General features: G+C 45.8%; 1 long non-coding RNA gene across 1 annotated transcript in view; it reads left to right on the forward strand.

Annotated features, from left to right (window-relative positions):
- LOC115093340 overlaps positions 1–18,656 on the forward strand; it is a 77,277-nt gene that overhangs the window by 4,154 nt on the left and 54,467 nt on the right. The window contains exon 2 of the long non-coding RNA XR_003857297.1: positions 8,697–8,912. This is a non-coding gene — a long non-coding RNA (uncharacterized LOC115093340). The remainder of the gene's footprint in view (positions 1–8,696; positions 8,913–18,656) is intronic.

Raw genomic sequence — 18,656 nt, forward strand, 5'->3', positions numbered from 1 at the left:
TGCTTCAGGGAAAGTCGATCAGGGTTCTCTCCGACAATGCAACCACAGTAGCCTACATTAATCGTCAAGGTGGAACCAGGAGTCAGCCAGTGGCCTTCGAAGCTCGCCTTCTGATACAGTGGGCAGAGCGTCATCTGGTCAGCATAGTAGTGTCCCATATCGCAGGGGTCAACAACTTGCACTCGGACTTTCTGAGCCGTCATCAACTCGACCCGGGAGAGTGGGAACTGGCGGACAGGGTCTTTCAACTCATCTGCGACAGATGGGGCACGCCGGCCATGGATCTGATGGCGACCTTCCAGAATGCCAAGGCCCCAAGATTCTTCGCCCGTCGAAGAGACACAGGGGCGGAAGGAGTGGACACCTTGGCGTTGCCCTGGCCAATAACAATTCTTTTGTATGTCTTCCCTCCTTGGCCTCTGATAGGCAGGATCCTTTGGCGCATAGAGGCCCATCCATTCAAGGTCATTCTGGTGGCCCCCGAATGGCCACTGCGGCCCTGGTTTGCAGATCTCGTCAATCTAGCAGTGGAGGGGCCGCTGAGGTTTCCGTACCTCCCGGATCTCCTCCATCAGGGACCCATGTGTTTCGATCAGGTAGATCGCTTTTGTCTAGTGGCATGGCTTTGAAAGGCGTCGTCTAAAGAACAAAGGCTATTCGGACGCCGTGGTTTCTACTTTGCTGAGGTCACGTAAGAAGTCAACTTCCTTAGCGTATGTACGAGTGTGGAAGGTCTTCGAATCTTGGTGCGTTCAGTGTTCAATTCCTTCTACCCGGGCATCCGTTTCAGCCATTTTGGCTTTTCTACAAGATGGCTTAGCTAAGGGCCTATCCTGTGGTTCTTTGAGAGTACAGGTAGCGGCTCTTGGCTGTTTTCGGGGGTTTCTCGAAGGGAGACCCCTGGCGGCGCATCCTGATGTGGTCCGGTTTTTGAAGGGCGTGAATCGGTTGCGCCCGCCCTTGAAGGTTCTGTGTCCTTCCTGGAACTTGAATGTGGTGCTCAAGGCCCTGGGGGCCCCTCCTTTTGAGCCCTTAAAAAGGACGACCCTCAAGGATCTTACTTTGAAGACAGTATTCTTGGTAGCGATCGCTTCTGCTAGAAGAGTATCAGAATTTCAGGCCTTGTCCTGTAGGGAGCCTTTCTTGCGGTTTTCTGAAGCAGGAATTACTCTGTGCACGGTTCCCTCATTTCTTCCGAAAGTGGTCTCTTCGTTTCATTTGAATCAGTCTGTGGATCTCCCCTCCTTCGCGGATATCACGGGGGTGGATCTTGTTTCGAGGGATCTGAAGAAGTTGGATGTGCATAGAGCGCTGCTACGATACTTGGAAGTGACTTATTTATTTATTTATTTAAAGATTTTTATATACCGCAGCATGTGTGGCACATCACCTCGGTTTACAGAAAACATTAATTCAGCAATGAGCTTTACAATAAACATATTATAAGGAGAAAAAACAAGTAGCATGTTTAACCGCAAACTAGGAGGATAAATATCATAGACGAGAGGTTAACAAGGGTAACTAGGAGAGTAAATATCATAGCCATAAGGGGAACAAGGATAACCAAAATTGAACTGCAAGAAGGGGGTAATGGAGGGATTGTAAAAGTGGGGAGGTTGTAACAGCGAAGAATATGGCTTGTATGGGTCCCCGTCAGTCAAAGGTAGGCTTTTTTGAACAGCCAAGTTTTTAGGTTTTGTTTAAATTTTCTGTGGCAAGGTTCCTGGCGCAGTTCAGAGGGCAGGCATACTGTTCCATATTGTGGTTCCAGCTATGATGAGCGATCGTTCTTTTGTAGATGCATGTTTGGTCAGTTTAGGAGAGGGGATCGGCAGTCTGGCTTGATGCTGGGATCTGGTTGGTTGGTTTGACTTTTGAAGTACAGTTGTTCGGAGAACCATAGCATGTTTCGGTTATGGATGGCTTTGTGGATTAGCGTAATGGATTTATATATGATCCTGGATGCGATGGGTAACCAATGAAGAGACTGAAGTGCGGGAGTGATGTGATCATGGTGGTGTGTGTCAGTAAGGATGTGGGCGGCTGCATTTTGTAGCATTTGTAATGGTTGTAGGGTGGTTTTTGGTAAGCCTAATAGTAGTGCGTTGCAGTAGTCAAGCTTTGACAGAATAGTTGCTTGCAGTACTGTGCGGAAGTCATATGGGTGTAAGAGAGGTTTGATACGCTTTAGTGTATGGAGCTTGAAAAATCTGTTTTTGACCGTGTCAGAGATTAATTTTTTTAAAAGTAAGATTGCTGTCAATGATGATGCCAAGGCTGCGGACTTGCTGTGTAATAGGAAGGCAGACTTGGGATAGTACAGTTGTGTTCGAAGTCGAGTTGTTTGGAGGTGAGATGATAAGCAGCTCAGTTTTGTTAGTGTTAATAGCCAAATAGTTGTCAGTAAGTAGTTTTTTAATTTCTGTGAGGGCCGCGTTCCAAGTGTTCAGGGCATTTGAGAGAGAACTGGTAATAGGTATGAGGATCTGTACATCATCTGCGTAGATGAAGTGTTGAAAACCTAGTTTTGAGAGTAGCCGGCAGAGTGGTGTGAGGTAAATATTAAACAGAGTAGAGGAAAGTGAGGATCCTTGGGGTACTCCTTGTGCTAGGCTTCTTGGCTTGGATTCGCATCATCCACTTTTAACACTGTAGGTCCTGTTGCTCAGGTATGATTGGAACCAGAGTAGGGCTGTGCCGGTGATTCCTATTTCAGTGAGGCGGGTGATGAGGGTGTTGTGATTTACAGTGTCAAAGGTGGCAGATATATCTAGGAGGGCGAGAATGTATGAGTGGCCAGAGTCTAGGGCTTTTAGAAGCGACTCTGATAGGTATAGTAGAAGCGTTTCCATGCTGTGGAACTTTCTGAATCCATATTGGGATGGGAATAGTAGTTGATGCTCGTCTAAGTATTCGGTGAGTTGTTTATTGATGATTCTTTCCATTATTTTGGATAGGAAGGGGAGGTTCGAGACTGGACGATAGTTTGCTGGGTCAGATGTATCCAGATTTGATTTTTTAAGGGTAGGTTTTATGATGGCATGTTTGAGTTGAAAAGTAACTGTGCCCGATGAAATCGATTTGTTGAGTATCTTTGCGATGGGTTTTGCTATTGTAGTGTGCAATGAGAGTAGTGTTTTAGTGGGCATTATGTCTGTGGGGTGCAGAGCTGGTTTAATTTTCTTTAGTATTGACTCGACTTCTATATATGAAGTAGGCTCGAGATTTGTAAGCTTTGTTTCGAAGTTTTTATGAGTAGCTGGTGAAGATTGGTTGGTGTATGTTGATAGGGAAGTGAGATGGGGGTTGTTATTGTGGGTGTGGTTGGGATTTAATGCTGAGTTGGGCAAGATTTGAGAATTGAAGCGTGTCAGAATAGATTGTATTTTGTTGTTGAAGTAAGCAGCTAGTTCCTCACATTTTGATTCATCATCTTTGTTTGAGTTTGTGTTGACTGGAGCAGTGACGAGGCTTTTGACGTATTGGAACAGTGCGCGTGGGTTGAATTGGAATTGGTGGATTTTCGCAGCATAATAGTCTTTCTTCGCTCTGTCAGTGGTTAGGCGGTAGTTGTGGAGTAATGACTTGAATTTTAATAATGTTGTTGTGTTGTTGGGTATTGGTTTCTGCGCCACTCCTTTTCAGTTTTGAGCAGTTCAGTTTTCATTTTTAATTCAGGTGTATACCATGGTTTTTTGTTTATCTTTTCCGTGTTGATTTCTTTAGTTCATATGGGGCAGAGTTTCTCTGCTATGTTGCTTGTAATTTGGAACCATGATGAGGTGGCTATGTCGGCGTCTGTGAGATCTAATTTCTTGAGATCTTCTGATAGTGCATTGATGATGTCTTCCGTTTGACCCTGTCTTCAGAAGTATATCGTTTTTCTGCTGTGAGATGTAGTTGGGGAGTGCTTAATTGTGCAACATGTATTGATCCGGTAGTGGTCTGACCAGGGGATAGGAGTGCAGCAGGGTAGGTCTGTTTGGATAAGTGAGTTGGTAAATATAACATCGAGTGTGTGTCCAGCCTTGTGTGTGGGGCTAGCCACAGATTGTTGAAAGCCTAGGGTCCTCAGTGAGGTCATTAATGCTTCGCAGGCTGGAGTTTGTGGGAGGCGATCGAAGTGAAGGTTCAAGTCCCCTAGAATAATGGCTGGGGAGTGTATTTCGATGTGTTTGGCGATGAATTCTGTGAGTAGAGAAGGGTTGCTTTCAAGAATGCTAGGGGGAGCGTAGATTAGGCAGATTTGAAGTTCCTTGGATTTAAATAGGCCAATCTCAAGTTTGTGAGGGGGAGAAATGGCTTGTATGGCGAGGTTAAATTTCTTTTTGGCAGCCAGAAGGAGGCCTCCTCTCTTTTTGTTCCTCGATATAGAAGAAACATTGTATGTGTTAGTGGGTAGTTGGTTTATTATAGCTGTGCCGGTGTCCTTTAGCCATGATTCAGTAATCGCACAAATGTCCAGCGTTTCTTCTGTGAGTATGTCATTCAGTAGTGTGGCCTTTTTTTAGCAATGATTGTGTGTTTAATAGTAATATCGAGAAAGTTATCAGACCTAACGTTTGAGTGATAGATGTTACCATAATGGGAGTTAGTGTTCTGTATAATGGTGTGTGTTGGTAGAATCTCCCAGGTTTGTAATACGTATTGAAGTGTTTGGTGGGTATGTGGTGGGTTGTCATCTTGGTATAGGGTGGGATAACCAGCAATTATGTTAATCTCTTGGGTAAAAGGCTGGGTGTGGAGTTTTTTTTGTTTTTTTTTTTTCTTCTCCCTCCTCCTCTTCCTTCTTCTTTCTTCTTCTTCTCTCTACAGGTTGTCATCCGGAAAGATCTGGTGAACGTCTTGGCGATGGAGAAGTTTGTAGGTGATTTGCAGATAAAGGAGTGGGTGTTATTAAGTATGGGAGGGAGTCAGCTATTTTTGTCAAGTAGGTAGGAAACGTGGTGAGCTATGACTTAGTGTAGGGCCTCTGCTTGAAGAATGGGCTTAGTGAGATGCACCAGGGGCTGCACGAAGGGGCGCACAAAGGGGCATGCCCCTTTGTCGCGCACCTTCAGCGTGCGGCGCCTAGCCGCTCTGTAATTTAAATGCCTGCGAGGGCTGCCCCTGATTGGTTGGTCCCGGGGCCTGCTGGATGAGGGGCTGGCCGCTTTCTCCGATTCGGTCGGGCAGTGCGGGCTGCGTCGCGTTCGCTCGGGTGGGCAGAGTGGGCTGCTTCGCGGTCGGCGCAGAGGGAACGTCGGGGATAGTGCTTCAATTTAAATGCCTTACCCTGGCGGGTCTTAGGCACCGATTGCGCAGGCCTTCCCTCTGATCGCCTTCTCTCCCAGCCGAAAGAAATGGCGCCTAGCCGCTTCGGTTATCGGATCACCTTTTTGTGCTTTGTCAGGGTCCGAGAAGGGGCAATATGGCCTCCAAGGCCATAATTTCTCGTTGGTTGAAAGAGGCCATAGGTTCCTCAAATCTACTCAGTGGAAGACCTCTACCACAGGGTCTCCAGGCTCATTCGACGCGTTCCTAGGCGGCTTCCTAGGCAGAGTGTATGCAGATTTCTCCGCAGGAGATCTGCAGGGCTGCAACTTGGAAATCCTTGCACACTTTTGCGCTCTTAAAATGCCTGCGCCTTCGGAGCAGGCGTTTTAAGAGCGGGCCTCTCCGGATCCCATCCCAAGTAATCTCAGCTCTGGTACATCCCAGGAATCTGGACTGATCTGGTATGTACAGGGAAAAGAAAATTAGGTCTTACCTCCAATAATTTTCGCTACTGTAGTAATACTTTTTCAGTCTCAGAGAGTCCGCTGTGTTTCCTTAGGTGAGGATTTTGGGGGGCTTTTCATGCAGTTCTGTTGCTATATATTTGTATTTCTGTTTTCTGGAGCAGGTCTCTCGGGGACAGTGAGCCCAGGGTTCTCTGGTTAATCTTCCGGTATTTAGTTAGTTCTCAGTTCAGGGTTTTTTCTGCTTTGACATTACATTATACTGGCAGGCTGTGGGTGGCACCCTGGTATATATGCAGAGCCTGACAAGTTTGGCTCTGTCTCCATCTGCTGGTGCGGAGGCAAAACCCAGGAGTCTGGACTGATCCTTGGTACTACAGGAACGAAAATTATTGGAGGTAAGACCTAATTTTCTTTTGCTTTTATACTGATAATTGTCAATTTCCCCCATCGTTTCTGTACTACATCTGTACCTGCTCACTAATGTTGCTATTACAGATGGTAATACATTATAGAAATAGAATTGTATTTCTTTATTCTCTTATATTCTAATTTCTGATAAAGAAATCTCTAGCTATAGAAAACCGAACTGCAAAACCCAACCAGCCCCCCCCCCTCTTTTCCCCCTTCCCCCCCCTTCTTGCTGAGAAACCCTAACTACACAGCATAATATATTATGCTTAGGCTGGCACATATAGTTCAGACAAGGAAAGGAATGTGTAAGGCTGTATCTCCTCCCACATCCCTCCCTGCACCTGATTCTAAAAAAAGCCTTTTTCATAGCAATAAAGGAGCAATAATTAAACCAATAATAAAGAAAAAGAACAGTGACCCACTTACACTGAGTAACTACAGACCAGTCTCTAATCTGCCACTAATAGCAAAATTAATAGAAAAAGTAGTCCAGAAACAACTAGCTGAACACCTTGACAGCAATAATATACTCTACCCTTCACAGCACGGATTTCGCAAACATTACAGCACAGAAACCTTACTACTCTCATTGACTGATAGCATAATGAGAGGCTTTGACAGTGGGAAACATTACATCCTCCTAATGCTCGACCTATCCTCTGCCTTTGACACAGTAAATCATGACATACTGCTAAATAGGCTCGATGAAATTGGATTAAAGGAAAAAACTAAAGCCTGGTTCAGATCATACCTAAGCAACAGATATTATCAAGTTCAAATAAAAAACACATTGTCAGAGAAAATAAATCTAGTAACTGGCGTACCACAGGGATCAGCACTCTCAGCTACACTCTTTAATATCTACCTACTTCCTCTGTGCCACCTCCTAGCTGGACTGGGTATCATACACTACATATACGCTGATGATATTCAGATTTTACTACCAATTGAAGACTCACTGGAAAAACACTAAATCTAGCAATCATGTACCTTGACATTGTTAAACAGCTACTAAACCAAATGGAACTAGTCATCAACATCGAGAGAACTGAATTCCTCCATCTTGAACGAAAAAACATGACAGTCATCCAATCCCCGATCCTACTAAAAAATAATCAGAAAATTGGAATAGCCGAGAGAGTACAGAACCTCGGTGTAATAATAGACACAGAACTCAGCCTCAAACAACACATATCATTAAAAGTCAAAGAAGGATATGCCAAGCTAATGGTCCTCAGGAAACTTAAACCGTTACTAAATCAAACTAACTTCCGAACTGTCCTACAAGCTTTAATATTTGCAAGCACTGACTACTGCAATGCCTTACTATTAGGATTATCATACACAACATTAAGACCACTCCAAATACTCCAAAACTCAGCCGCAAGAGTATTGACAGGAAAAAGAAAAAGAGATAAAATAACTGAAACACTAGCTGAACTACACTGGCTACCAATGGAATACAGGATAAATATAAAACCCTTTGCATTATACATAAACTAATCAATGACGAAAAAGCAGAATGGCTAAACACAGCACTCCGCGTCCACGTCCCTAACAGAAACCTGAGATCCACCAACAAAGCCCTCCTAACCATCCCCTCATTAAAAACTGCAAAACTAACTCAAGTCAGAGAAAGAGCACTATCATTGGCTGGACTGTTACTATGGAACACCATGCCCTTAGAGATAAGACTACAGAGAGATTTCAAGACTTTCAAAAAGAGCTTAAAGACATGGCTCTTTAGAGAAGCCTTTCCACAAAGAGAGCAAGAGAGAAAAAAACGCTGAAAGTTGTACACATAAAATCTTCATACAGCAGTAGCACATTATATGTATGTACGTCATGGTTTTGTCTATTGCACCTTTTAAATTAAATGTATAATTTAACAGTCTTCATCTTAAATCACAGGTCAGATTAATCATCACTAAACTCTTAGCCATTACTATGAAACGATGTCACCGAGATCATCAGGCACCTCCATTACTAATAATAGGAACAGTTGCATATACAATGTACTATATGTGCCTATATGTGAACCGTTGTGACGGTACTCTACTAAACGACGGTATAGAAAAGATTTTAAATAAATAAATAAATAAAACATAGCAGTACAAACTAGCAAGAAAAATTGCCATTTAGGAACAACAGCATGTAGGCAGACAGGATGAAGAATGCAGCAAAAGTACATCCAATATTTAGGTTAAAATTTAAAGTTGAAACTTGGCATTAGAATATATTGTTTAAGCAAAATGTAAGAAGAAATTGAAGCAGACCATAGAAGCGTGATATCCCCATATTTGGAAGTCTGAAAAGCATGAGAAATGCCTGAAGCAGAAATAACACTGAAATGAAGGCATCAGATCGGTTAAGTATCCTGAGGTGGGGAGGAGTAAAATGATAAGCGAATGTACAATAGTAAGTTGTTTTAGCTTTGTGGGTGTGCCTACTTCTGTATGACACCCATACTTGCAAGTTCGTAAAATAAAGAAATAGATTGTCTCACCAACTCTTTGTGTTCACTATATTATTTTCTAAGAAGGTGCAATCCACTTCTTACAGCTTGGGGGCTCGCCCGGGATTTGAGCTATCTCAGGTACCGAAGGTCAGGTGCCGAGGGAAGGAAGACGCGCCCTGTTGCATTTTCAACAGTCCTCGAGTCAGCACCAGGGTTGGTGTCTGGACTGGCAAATGATCCCGTGGCAGTGAACTTGGTGAAACAATTTTAAAGGACAATAAGCAGGCACTACAACCAGGCAACTTCGTGCATGAACCAAGGTAAGAAGTTTGACTATTAAGATTTACTTTGGTGGTTGGGATTGTGGACCTGGAATGAATGAATGGTGAATGAGACGTGTTTGGACACGAGGCGAGTGCAGAGCACTGATTTGCGGTTCCGTTTTTCCCCGTGAGTGAAACGGCCAGAGAATTACGAAGCAAAAGGAAAGAGGAAAATTCCAGAAAATCCACAGTGGGAAATAAAATGGCCAGAGATGATAAGAAAGGGGGGGGGGCAGACTTGGAAAGAGCCCTCAGACATTCCTCCATATAGTCCTATGGGGAGGATGTTAAGGGTCCTGGGAGGACAAGTCTTATACAAGAAATAAAAAGAAAATGATAAAATATTGTTGTTTTGAATGGCCCAGACAGAGTATAAAACAGCCGGCGTTTTGGCCAACATATGGTGCAGATGAGAATTGTTTATGTCAGACATTAAATATATATGTATCCCTGGGAAATAGAGGGAAAGAAATGGGAACCCCCGGATCATTGCAACCTTTTGATCCAGTGCATGCACTCCCTAGTGTCTTTTCCCTTCCCCAGCGTATGAAAGTGAAGGTGCGGGGAATCAGACGAACACCCAATAGTTAAGGGGGTTTGTGGGGAGACTGATGGTGATCCCAGAGTAGACTGGGGTGCAGTAGAAGAAGCAGCAGCCAAGGCACATAAAGAACAGGGAAGGGAGGAATGAAGGCACCAGCATGGTGCCTCGGGGCTAGATAAAGAATTAAATCAGTTAATAAAGGATACAGAGCAGTATCCTCTCCCGGATCCTTTGGGACCTGGAGCTCAGAGAAAAGATAAAAAAAACAGAAAAGTCAGAGAAACCAGACCCCCTGTATCCACTGAGGGAGGTACCTATAGGGGTTGGTAATATTGGATACGTGAGTAATCCTCTTACTAGTGGGGAAGTGAGAAACTTTAAAAAGGAAATGAAATCCTTGTTAGATAATCCAAGTGGATTAGCAGATCAATTAGATCAGTTTTTAGGTCCTAATATATTTACATGGGCAGAAATGATGTCAATACTCAGTATCTTATTTACGGGAGAAGAACGAGCTATGATCAGAGCAGCAGGTATGAGGATATGGGAAAGAGAGCACTCACCCAGGGATGCAGGGGCAGCGGTCCCCGCAGAACAAAAGTTCCCTAACACGGACCCCCAATGGGATAATAATGAGGCAGCAGACAGTTCATATGAGTGACTTACGGAGTCTCATTTTAAGGGAAGCGGTACCTAGGAACCTGAATGTAGCAAAAGCTTCGTGAACGAGATATTTAAGAAGGGAGCTCAGGAAAGAGAGCCCTTGATAAATTTAAAGGTAGGATCATAAAGGGAGGAGATGTTTTTTTTACTAGATACAGGAGCTGCTGCTAGCCTTGGCTCCATGCCATCCATTTACATATTAACCAGGAAAGTGTTTTGTCAATAAATAAACTGATTGCAGTGTAAAGTAAAATATGTTGATCAGCGTTCCAGTTAATTCTGCAGTAAGAAAGTTTGTTTTACTGTAACCAAGTAGGAGTAGCCCCACCCTCAGGAATTCACTCCTCTCTGCAGAAAGGGAAAAAAAAAAAGACCTGAGTAGGAAAGTTGCTTTATCCTGGTAAATGTTAAAATGATCCATTTTGTTATCTTAAGTATGAAGAGCCTTTATTTTGTTTTCTTAAGTATGAAGAGCCTATCCAGCAACAATTTGTTTTGATTAATTCCATCTTGCAAAGCACTAATATGAACTATTCCTCAGACATCCTAATAAATTTATACAAGGTTTAAGGATTTTAAAAATGAATTAAAGGAGCTCTTCTTTTGGGAAGAGTTTTGTTTATTTGAACAGAGGGCTATTAGTAAGTTATTGGAAGGGAAGAGTAAGTATTTCAGATGGAGTGAGTTATGGCATGGTAATGCATAAGAGAAGAAAATAGGTCAAAGATATGAGTTATTTTGATTAGATGGAGAGCAGTTATCACACCACAACTTGTGGCAGTGCCTCCTAGACGCGTTACAAGGGAGACAAGAGAATAGCTTTATGAAGACACATTAGAATGATAGGTTAGTCCAGGAGTGTGTTGAAAAATACTGTTAAATCATCTAAATTGCAGGTCCGGAACGAAGAAAAGGGTTACAACCAGTTATAAATGAATTATTAAAGGATGGGTTAATTGAACCCTGCATGTCACCATATAATACCCCAATTCTGCCTGTAAATGGTAGTTCCTGTACATACCCAGATCAATCCAGACCAGTGGGTTATTCACTCCCACCAGCAGATGGAGTCAGAGAGCACTGGTATCCCAAGTGTGCCACCTGCAGCTCATCAATATTTCTCTGACTCCAGCAGATGGTGGTCGTGTATACTTGCAGCTCTGTGTGAGACAGATTTTTCTTGCTCCCTGAGGTGCTAGGTTCAGTGACTGGGCCATCCCTCAGGTAGAGCCGGGCAAATGGGGGGGTTGGTTACCCCTGGCGGTGCTAGCTCATGTGGTTCCGGGTCCCCTGATAGTCAGGGGACTGACTCCCTCAGTGTCTGCGGTACAGGGAAGTAGCCCCTTTGGGGATTTTTTTCTATTATTCTTAGCTTAGGCTTTATTTTTTTCTGTTACTAGAAGTAAAAAAAAAAAAGCAAAAAGCTCCAAGTTCCCTGTTCCCTGCAGCTCCCGGGGTAAATCAGTCTGCCTGGTAGTGCAGAAACAGGCAGACCCCTGAAGAGGAGGGAAGAGTGTTTCAGCCCTGGTAAGAACCTCTGAGGATGTTTTCAGGCTCCCTGCCTCATTTTTACCCACAGTGGCCACTTTGTTTTTTCTTTTTCGACCTCCCACGCGGCTCCCGAGCGTTCCTGGGGCCGATTTTCACGGCATTTGTGGTGGGAGTCACCAGGGCTGGGTGGCAGCACCTGTTTTCTTCCGGGGGGGGGGGGGGAGTTATATGCCCTTTTTTGCAGGAGGAACATGGCAGAAACTCCTCTAGTGGAACCTTGTAAGGCTTGCGAGGTATGGTAGTTTATTTAGACCCCCCTGTCACTCTGCATGGACTGTGCACTGGGTGGGGAAGAAGCCTCCAGACAAGAGGACCAAACCTAAAACGTCTGCACGCAAGTCAGGCTCAGCGGCTGGGTCTAATGGAAGGAGCCCAACCCCCACTGCGCACCCTGTGGAAAAGGTCTCCCAGGATGACCCTCCCCCGCTGTCCCCACTGCGCTTACTCCAAGACCGGAGGAATCAAGAGACACGGACACTGATTCTAGCAGTGACGAGACGGGGCAGGGGGGATTTTCACCGGAATTTATGCCACTCATGCATGAAGCATTTCTGGCTCGGAAGCTCGCGAAGCGCAGAGCCCAGGATGGGAGCGTGGGAGTTCCCAAGCATCTTTGGCTCGGGAGGATCTAACGGGTGCAGTCGGCCAACGGGAACGACTACACTCCGTCCCCAAGGGACACCGCTGCAGATCAGGGTGAGGTCCCTCCAGACATCGATACAGGCAACAATGATCAGGATCCGGTACAACCTAGTGCAGAGGGGGACAACCCCCGCTTAGTCCGGCTGTTTAAGAGGGAGAAATTGCGCCCCCTTATTCCCCAGGTGCTTGAGGAATTGGGGGTGAGACCCTAGCTGGAAGATTCTGACAGCGAGGGAGTGAACCCAGTCCTGGACGGTCTCCAGGGTCTACCTAGTGCTTTTCCCACCCCGAAGAAGATTCAAAAGCTCATCAGCTGGGAGTGGGAATCCCCGGAGGCGGGGCTTAAGATCGGCTGGGCGAAGCAAAAAGTCTACCCTCTAATGGAGGAACATTTAGAACGCCTCAGGGTACCTAAGGTGGATGCGGCTGTATCAGCAGTGACCAAGAAGACGACCATTCCAGTGGCGGGAGCGGCTGCTCTCAGAAATGTACAGGACCGCAAGCTGAAGCTGCATCTGAAGTGGGTGTTCGAAGTCTCCTCCTTAGGACTTTGGGCGGCGGTGTGTGCCAGCATGATGCAAAGAGCGTATTTATGTTGGATTCAAAAACTGCAGGACCCATCGTCTTCTGAGACTTTGTCAGCTTCTCAGGTGGCTCGACTGGAGCCAGTGGTAGCATTTAAAATCATGAGAGGTCTAGAATGGGTAGATGTGAATCGTTTTTTTACTCTTTTGGATAATAGAAAGACTAGGGGGCACTCCACGAAGTTAGCATGTGGCACATTTAAAACTATTCGGAGAAAGTTCTTTTTCACTCAACGCACAATTAAACTCTGGAATGTGTTGCCAGAGGATGTGATTAGTGCAGTTAGTATAGCTGTGTTTAAAAAAGGATTGGATAAGTTCTTGGACGAGAAGTCCATTACCTGCTATTAATTAAGTTGACTTAGATAATAATCACCACTATTACTAGCAACGGTAATATGGAATAGACTTAGTTTTTGGGTACTTGCAAGTTTATATGGCCTGGATTGGCCACTGTTGGAAACAGGATGCTGGGCTTGATGGACCCTTGGTCTGACCCAGTATGGCATGTTCTTATGTTCATATGTGGCGGATGCCTTATATGACTTGGTGCATTAGGTGACCCTGACTATGTTCTCCTCGTTTGCAGCTCGGCGACTCCTATGTCTCCGCAATTGGGCAGCGGATGCTTCCTCCAAGACACAACTGTGCAGTCTGCCTTTTCAAGGGAAGTTGCTGTTTGAAGACGATTTGGATCAGCTGATGAAATCTCTGGGAGATTCTAAGGTAATAAACTGCCGGAAGATAGAAATCCCTACAGGAAATCATTCGGTCCTCGATCCCATTTTCGGGATTTCCGAAAAAGCAGGTCGAGGAGGAGTTTATTTATTTATTTTTATTTATTTAACTTTTTTATATACCAACATTCAAGACGGTGGTCCCATCATGCTGGTTCCACCCTCTGGTTCTAGACAGACCTCTTACCGTATACAGTCCTTTCGCGGTTTCAGTCGTCCTGCCAGAGGTGGTTTCGGTCAGGGAACTGGGAAGCCTGCCCAATGAAATCAAGCCTGCCCACTCCTCGGACGGGATGATCAGGGGCAGGTTGTCTCAATTTTACAAGGAGTGGGCCAGGATCACCTCCGATTGCTGGGTGTTGGAGGTGGTAAAAGAAGGTTACACCTTAGAATTTTCTCGGCCTCTCATGCCGGCCTATGTGGAATCGCGATGCATTTCCCACAACAAGCAAGCTGCGGTGGAAGACACTCTACAAAGATTGCTGGCCTTGAAGGCGATTGTCTAATACCCTGAACCAATTAAGCCTGATACTTGCACTTTTCAGCTTGGAGAAGAGACGGCTGAGGGGGATATGATAGAGGTGTTTAAAATCATGAGAGGTCTAGAACGGGTAGATGTGAATCGGTTCTATTATCCGAAAGAGTAAATAAAGACTAGGGGGCACTCCATGAAGTTAGCATGTGGCACATTTAAAACTAATCGGAGAAAGTTCTTTTTTACTCAATGCACAATTAAACTCTGGAATTTGTTGCCAGAGGATGTGGTTAGTGCAGTTAGTATAGCTGTGTTTAAAAAAGGATTGGATAAGTTCTAGGAGGAGAAGTCCATTACCTGCTATTAATTAAGTTGAATTAGAAAATAGCCACTGCTATTACTAGCAACGGTAACATGGAATAGACTTAGTTTTTGGGTACTTGCCAGGTTGTTATGGCCTGGATTGGCCACGGTTGGAAACAGGATGCTGGGTTTGATGGACCCTTGGTCTGACCCAGTATGGCATGTTCTTATGTTCTTATATCCAGTGCATCTCACTACTTCAACGGCAGAGGGGGAATGAAGAATCCAGGCAACATCTAACAAGGCATTGATCTGAGCAGTATGAGTATACAAACATCGGGGTAACTTCTCGTTATGAAGGTTACTACCCTCAAACATTAAACCTTGTACTTCACTTTGATGTAGCTCCAACACTGCTCTCTGCATCAATGGCGAGGGTGGAAGGAAATTGGAATCATAAAGTTACCAATAAGGGCCCTGAATTCAGCGGTCGGGGTAACAGAAAGGAATGGGAAAATAAGTGTGAGAGCTTGCTGGGCAGACTGAATGGGCCTGTTGGTCGTCTTCTGCTGTCATTTCTATGTTTCTATGTCCCCATGCTGTCCGAGGAACGGGGGAGGAGACGGTACGCCATTTATTTTGTGGCTCCTAAAAAGGAGGCCACTTGCTGACCCATCCTGGACCTACAGAAGGTGAATCGCTGCTTGAAGGTGCCCCGTTTTCGAATGGAAATACTTCAAACCAGCGGTTCGAAAGGGAGAGTTCCATGCCTCCTTGGATCTCTCCGAGGCTTATCTATGCAACCCAATTCGCTCACCAGAGATTCCTACGATTCCTACGATTCGCTCACCAGAGATTCCTACGATTCAAGATCCTGAGTCAGCATTTTCAGTTCCGGGTGCTGCCGTTCGGATTGGCGATGGCCCCGTGCACCTTTACCAAGGTGGTGGTCATGGTGGCGGCAACCCTCTGGAAGGAAGGGATAATGGTCTATCCTTACCTCGTCGATTGGTTGATTCGAGCCAAGTCAGAAGAGGAAGGCGAACGGACGGTTCTTCGTGTGATCCATTGTCTCCAGTCCCTAGGCTGGGTAATCAACAAAGCGAAAAGTCATCTGACTCCGTCACAGTGTCTGGAGTATTTGGGAGCTCGTTTCGACACCCTCCAGGGTAGAGTGTTTCTCACGAACAGGATGTACAAATTGCAGCAACAAGTGTGTCTTTTGTTACAGCTTCCAATCCCCAGAGTGTGGGATTACCTACAAGTTCTGGGGTTCATGGCTTCAACTTTGGAATTGGTGCCTTGGGCCTTCGCTCACCTGAGACCGTTGCAGAGAGATCTACTGTCACGGTGGGACCCAGTGTCGGAGCAATACCAGTTGCCCCTGCCTTTGTCCCAGCAAATCAGGTCCAACCTGCAATGGTGGCTGTCGGAAGACAACTTACAGAAGGGAATGCCCCTCGAAGTCCTGGATTAGGTGATCGTGACAACAGATGCGAGCCTTCAAGGCTGGGGAGCAGAGTGCCTCGGTCATGTGGCGCAGGGAACCTGGTCCTTATCCAAACGGTCATGGTCTATTAATCGCCTAGAGACAAGGGCAGTTTGCAAAGCGTTGTTGGCATTCCAGTCTCTGTTGCAAGGGAGAATGGTTTGAGTCTTCTCGGACAGTGCCACCACGGTGGCATATCTCAATCTGTTGGGTTTGAGGCATAATGTGGACTCTTAGTCGCAGTGCTGATGACTCCTCCCACAGGGAGGGGCCCCGTGGGGAACCACAGTGATAGGCTAGACTCAGAGAGCAGACACTGGAGATGGAAAGCTTTATTGTACTGCTGTAGATAGATGATAATTGTGCAGGAAGAGATGGCACTGAAGTCCAGCAAGGTGCCAATTCGTTCAGGCAGCCTCAGATGGAGAAGTCTCACCCATATATACAAGGTTGGTAGTTTTGCAGAGCTGGATAAGCCAAACCTGGTGGGTGGAAATGGAGAGCTGGATCATAGAGGTACTCTCTGAAGAGTAGTGCAGGAATCCTCCTGGTAGATGGTGAAGGTGGGACCTGAGGTCCATAGTGCAGGATACACTAAGCTGGATAGGCCTCGAGGAGCGAGTACCTGGAAGTGCAGAAGATCCTGAAAAGAGAAGAGAGACCCCCAAGGAGCAGTTGTCTAATTAGTAGTAGAAACCCCGAAGGGTAGTTCGAAGCAAGAGATCCCCGTGGCCATCTGTTCCATGAGGTGTATTTCAGAATTGCAGGCTCTTTCCTATAGGGATCCCTTCCTTCGCATCTTGGCTGATAGGGTGTCCCTGCGCACGGTACCTTCGTTTTTGCCGAAAGTGGTGTCTGCCTTTCATGTTAATTAGTCCGTGGAGTTACCCGGATTTCCTGATTGGGCTCGTGACCCCGCTATGGGAAGAGATCTTCATTTGTTAGATGTCCGCCGGGTTCTCCTTCGGTATTTGAAGGTCTCTAACTCTTTTCGAAAATCGGACCATCTTTTTGTGCTCTTTGGAGATCTGAAGAAGGGAGAAAAGGCATCTAAGGCATCCTTGGCTCGCTGGCTGAAGTGTTACCGTAAGGCGTTGCCTACAGTCAGGCTATTGCACACGTCATACAGCAGAAATGAAACTAACTTGTAAGTTGCAAAAACGAAACTTAAGGCAGACATTTCATAGCAGCAAGCATGTTATCAGTACAGTGCAGTTTTAAAAGGCTCACAAAATGACCGTGCGTTCCAGTGCGTTTCAATGCTGGCTCAGTTGAACAGGGGGTTTCCGGCCGGCCAGGTACTGGTGGTTGTCTGTTGCTAGGCAGGATTCTGGCCTCCTACAATCCCCCCTTTGATACTTCAACTTCACATAGAAGGCGCAAGTATCAGCTCGCGAGGTAGAAGCTGTAAGGCAAGCAAAAAGATTAAAACAAGGCACATGTTCAGACCCTAATGTCTCATTAGGCTGTTGGTTACTTCACCGGTTTGAGACGAGGGGTCCCTAGAGGAGCACCCCCCCCTTTGTAGCCGGACTTAACCATGATGAGACAGTGGTCATCGTGGTCCTTGCAAGAGGTATCATGGGAGTGCATCTTCACAGTCTGAGTCTGAAGGTAGATCGGTTGGTACCGGAGCATAATTGGTCAGGGTCATTATGTGTGCCACAGCACGTCGATCAGCGATGGCTTCCGTCATCGAACGGAGGTACCTAAGGAGAAGAGGAAAACATAGAGAGATAATAATACAGGAGCCCAAGAACAAAATGAGAGGAATCAGAAAGTCCTTGAATCCAGGGAAGGAGGAGAACCATGAGGAGACAGAGGATGTCCAGTCGAGGGCTCCTGTCCAGGTCTGCACTGGGACATGGGCTAGGCGTACCATACGATCAGTGATTTCCTTAATGACTTGGCTCTGGTCATCGATCTGTAAACAACAATTAGAAAGATTAAACTTCCCACATACCCCGCCTTCCTGGGCAAGGAGGTAGTCAAGGGCCAGACGGTTCTGATACACAGCTGTAATAAGCTTAGTATTCTGCTTAGCTAAAATGTTAAAGGCCATAGCGGAATCATTAGTCAGAAGCTCAAGCACTGCCTGAAGGCGGATAATGCGGTTTAACATGTAGATAGGCATTCGGTATCCATGGGAGCCGTCCTCAGCCCATGTGGCAGGACCATAATACTGAACAATACGTTCTGGGGGCCACTCCTTGTCCGACCAATCCCCGATGGGGATTTTCGTTTCCCGATGGCGTCTGCCGGAGTTGGAATTAGGCTTCATGGAGGCATATATTGGAATTCCCAGGGATTCGCCGGCGGCTAATGGAAGGAGGAAAAAACTAGGACAAATGGTAGCTAAGAAACATGTGCCATACCATTGTGGAGGCAGGTGTTCATAAGCTCGGCTCCCACAGACAAAGTAATACCCATCGGGAGCCGTGAAACGAGTGGATATTAGTGATGCAAATTCCCATGTCTTATTTAATTGGGGTTCGGTCCAGAAGGAAACAGTTTGCTTGGCCTACATCGGGAAGGGTCACCCCATCCTGACTGGTTTGAAAGCTTATTTGACGAGAGCGCAAGCGGCTTCTTGGGAGGAGTGATAGTTGAGGAAATTTGTATAGCCCGCAGTCTGGTCTTCCTTGCATACCTTCACAAGGCATTATCGTCTGGATGTTAGGAATCCGGACCAAGCGCTTTTTGGGGAGAGCATCTTGTGAGTGGGTCTTTCGGGTTCCCACCCAGTGTAATAC

Source organism: Rhinatrema bivittatum, chromosome 6, assembly GCF_901001135.1.
Source record: "Rhinatrema bivittatum chromosome 6, aRhiBiv1.1, whole genome shotgun sequence".
Classification (NCBI taxonomy): Eukaryota; Metazoa; Chordata; class Amphibia; order Gymnophiona; family Rhinatrematidae; genus Rhinatrema; species Rhinatrema bivittatum.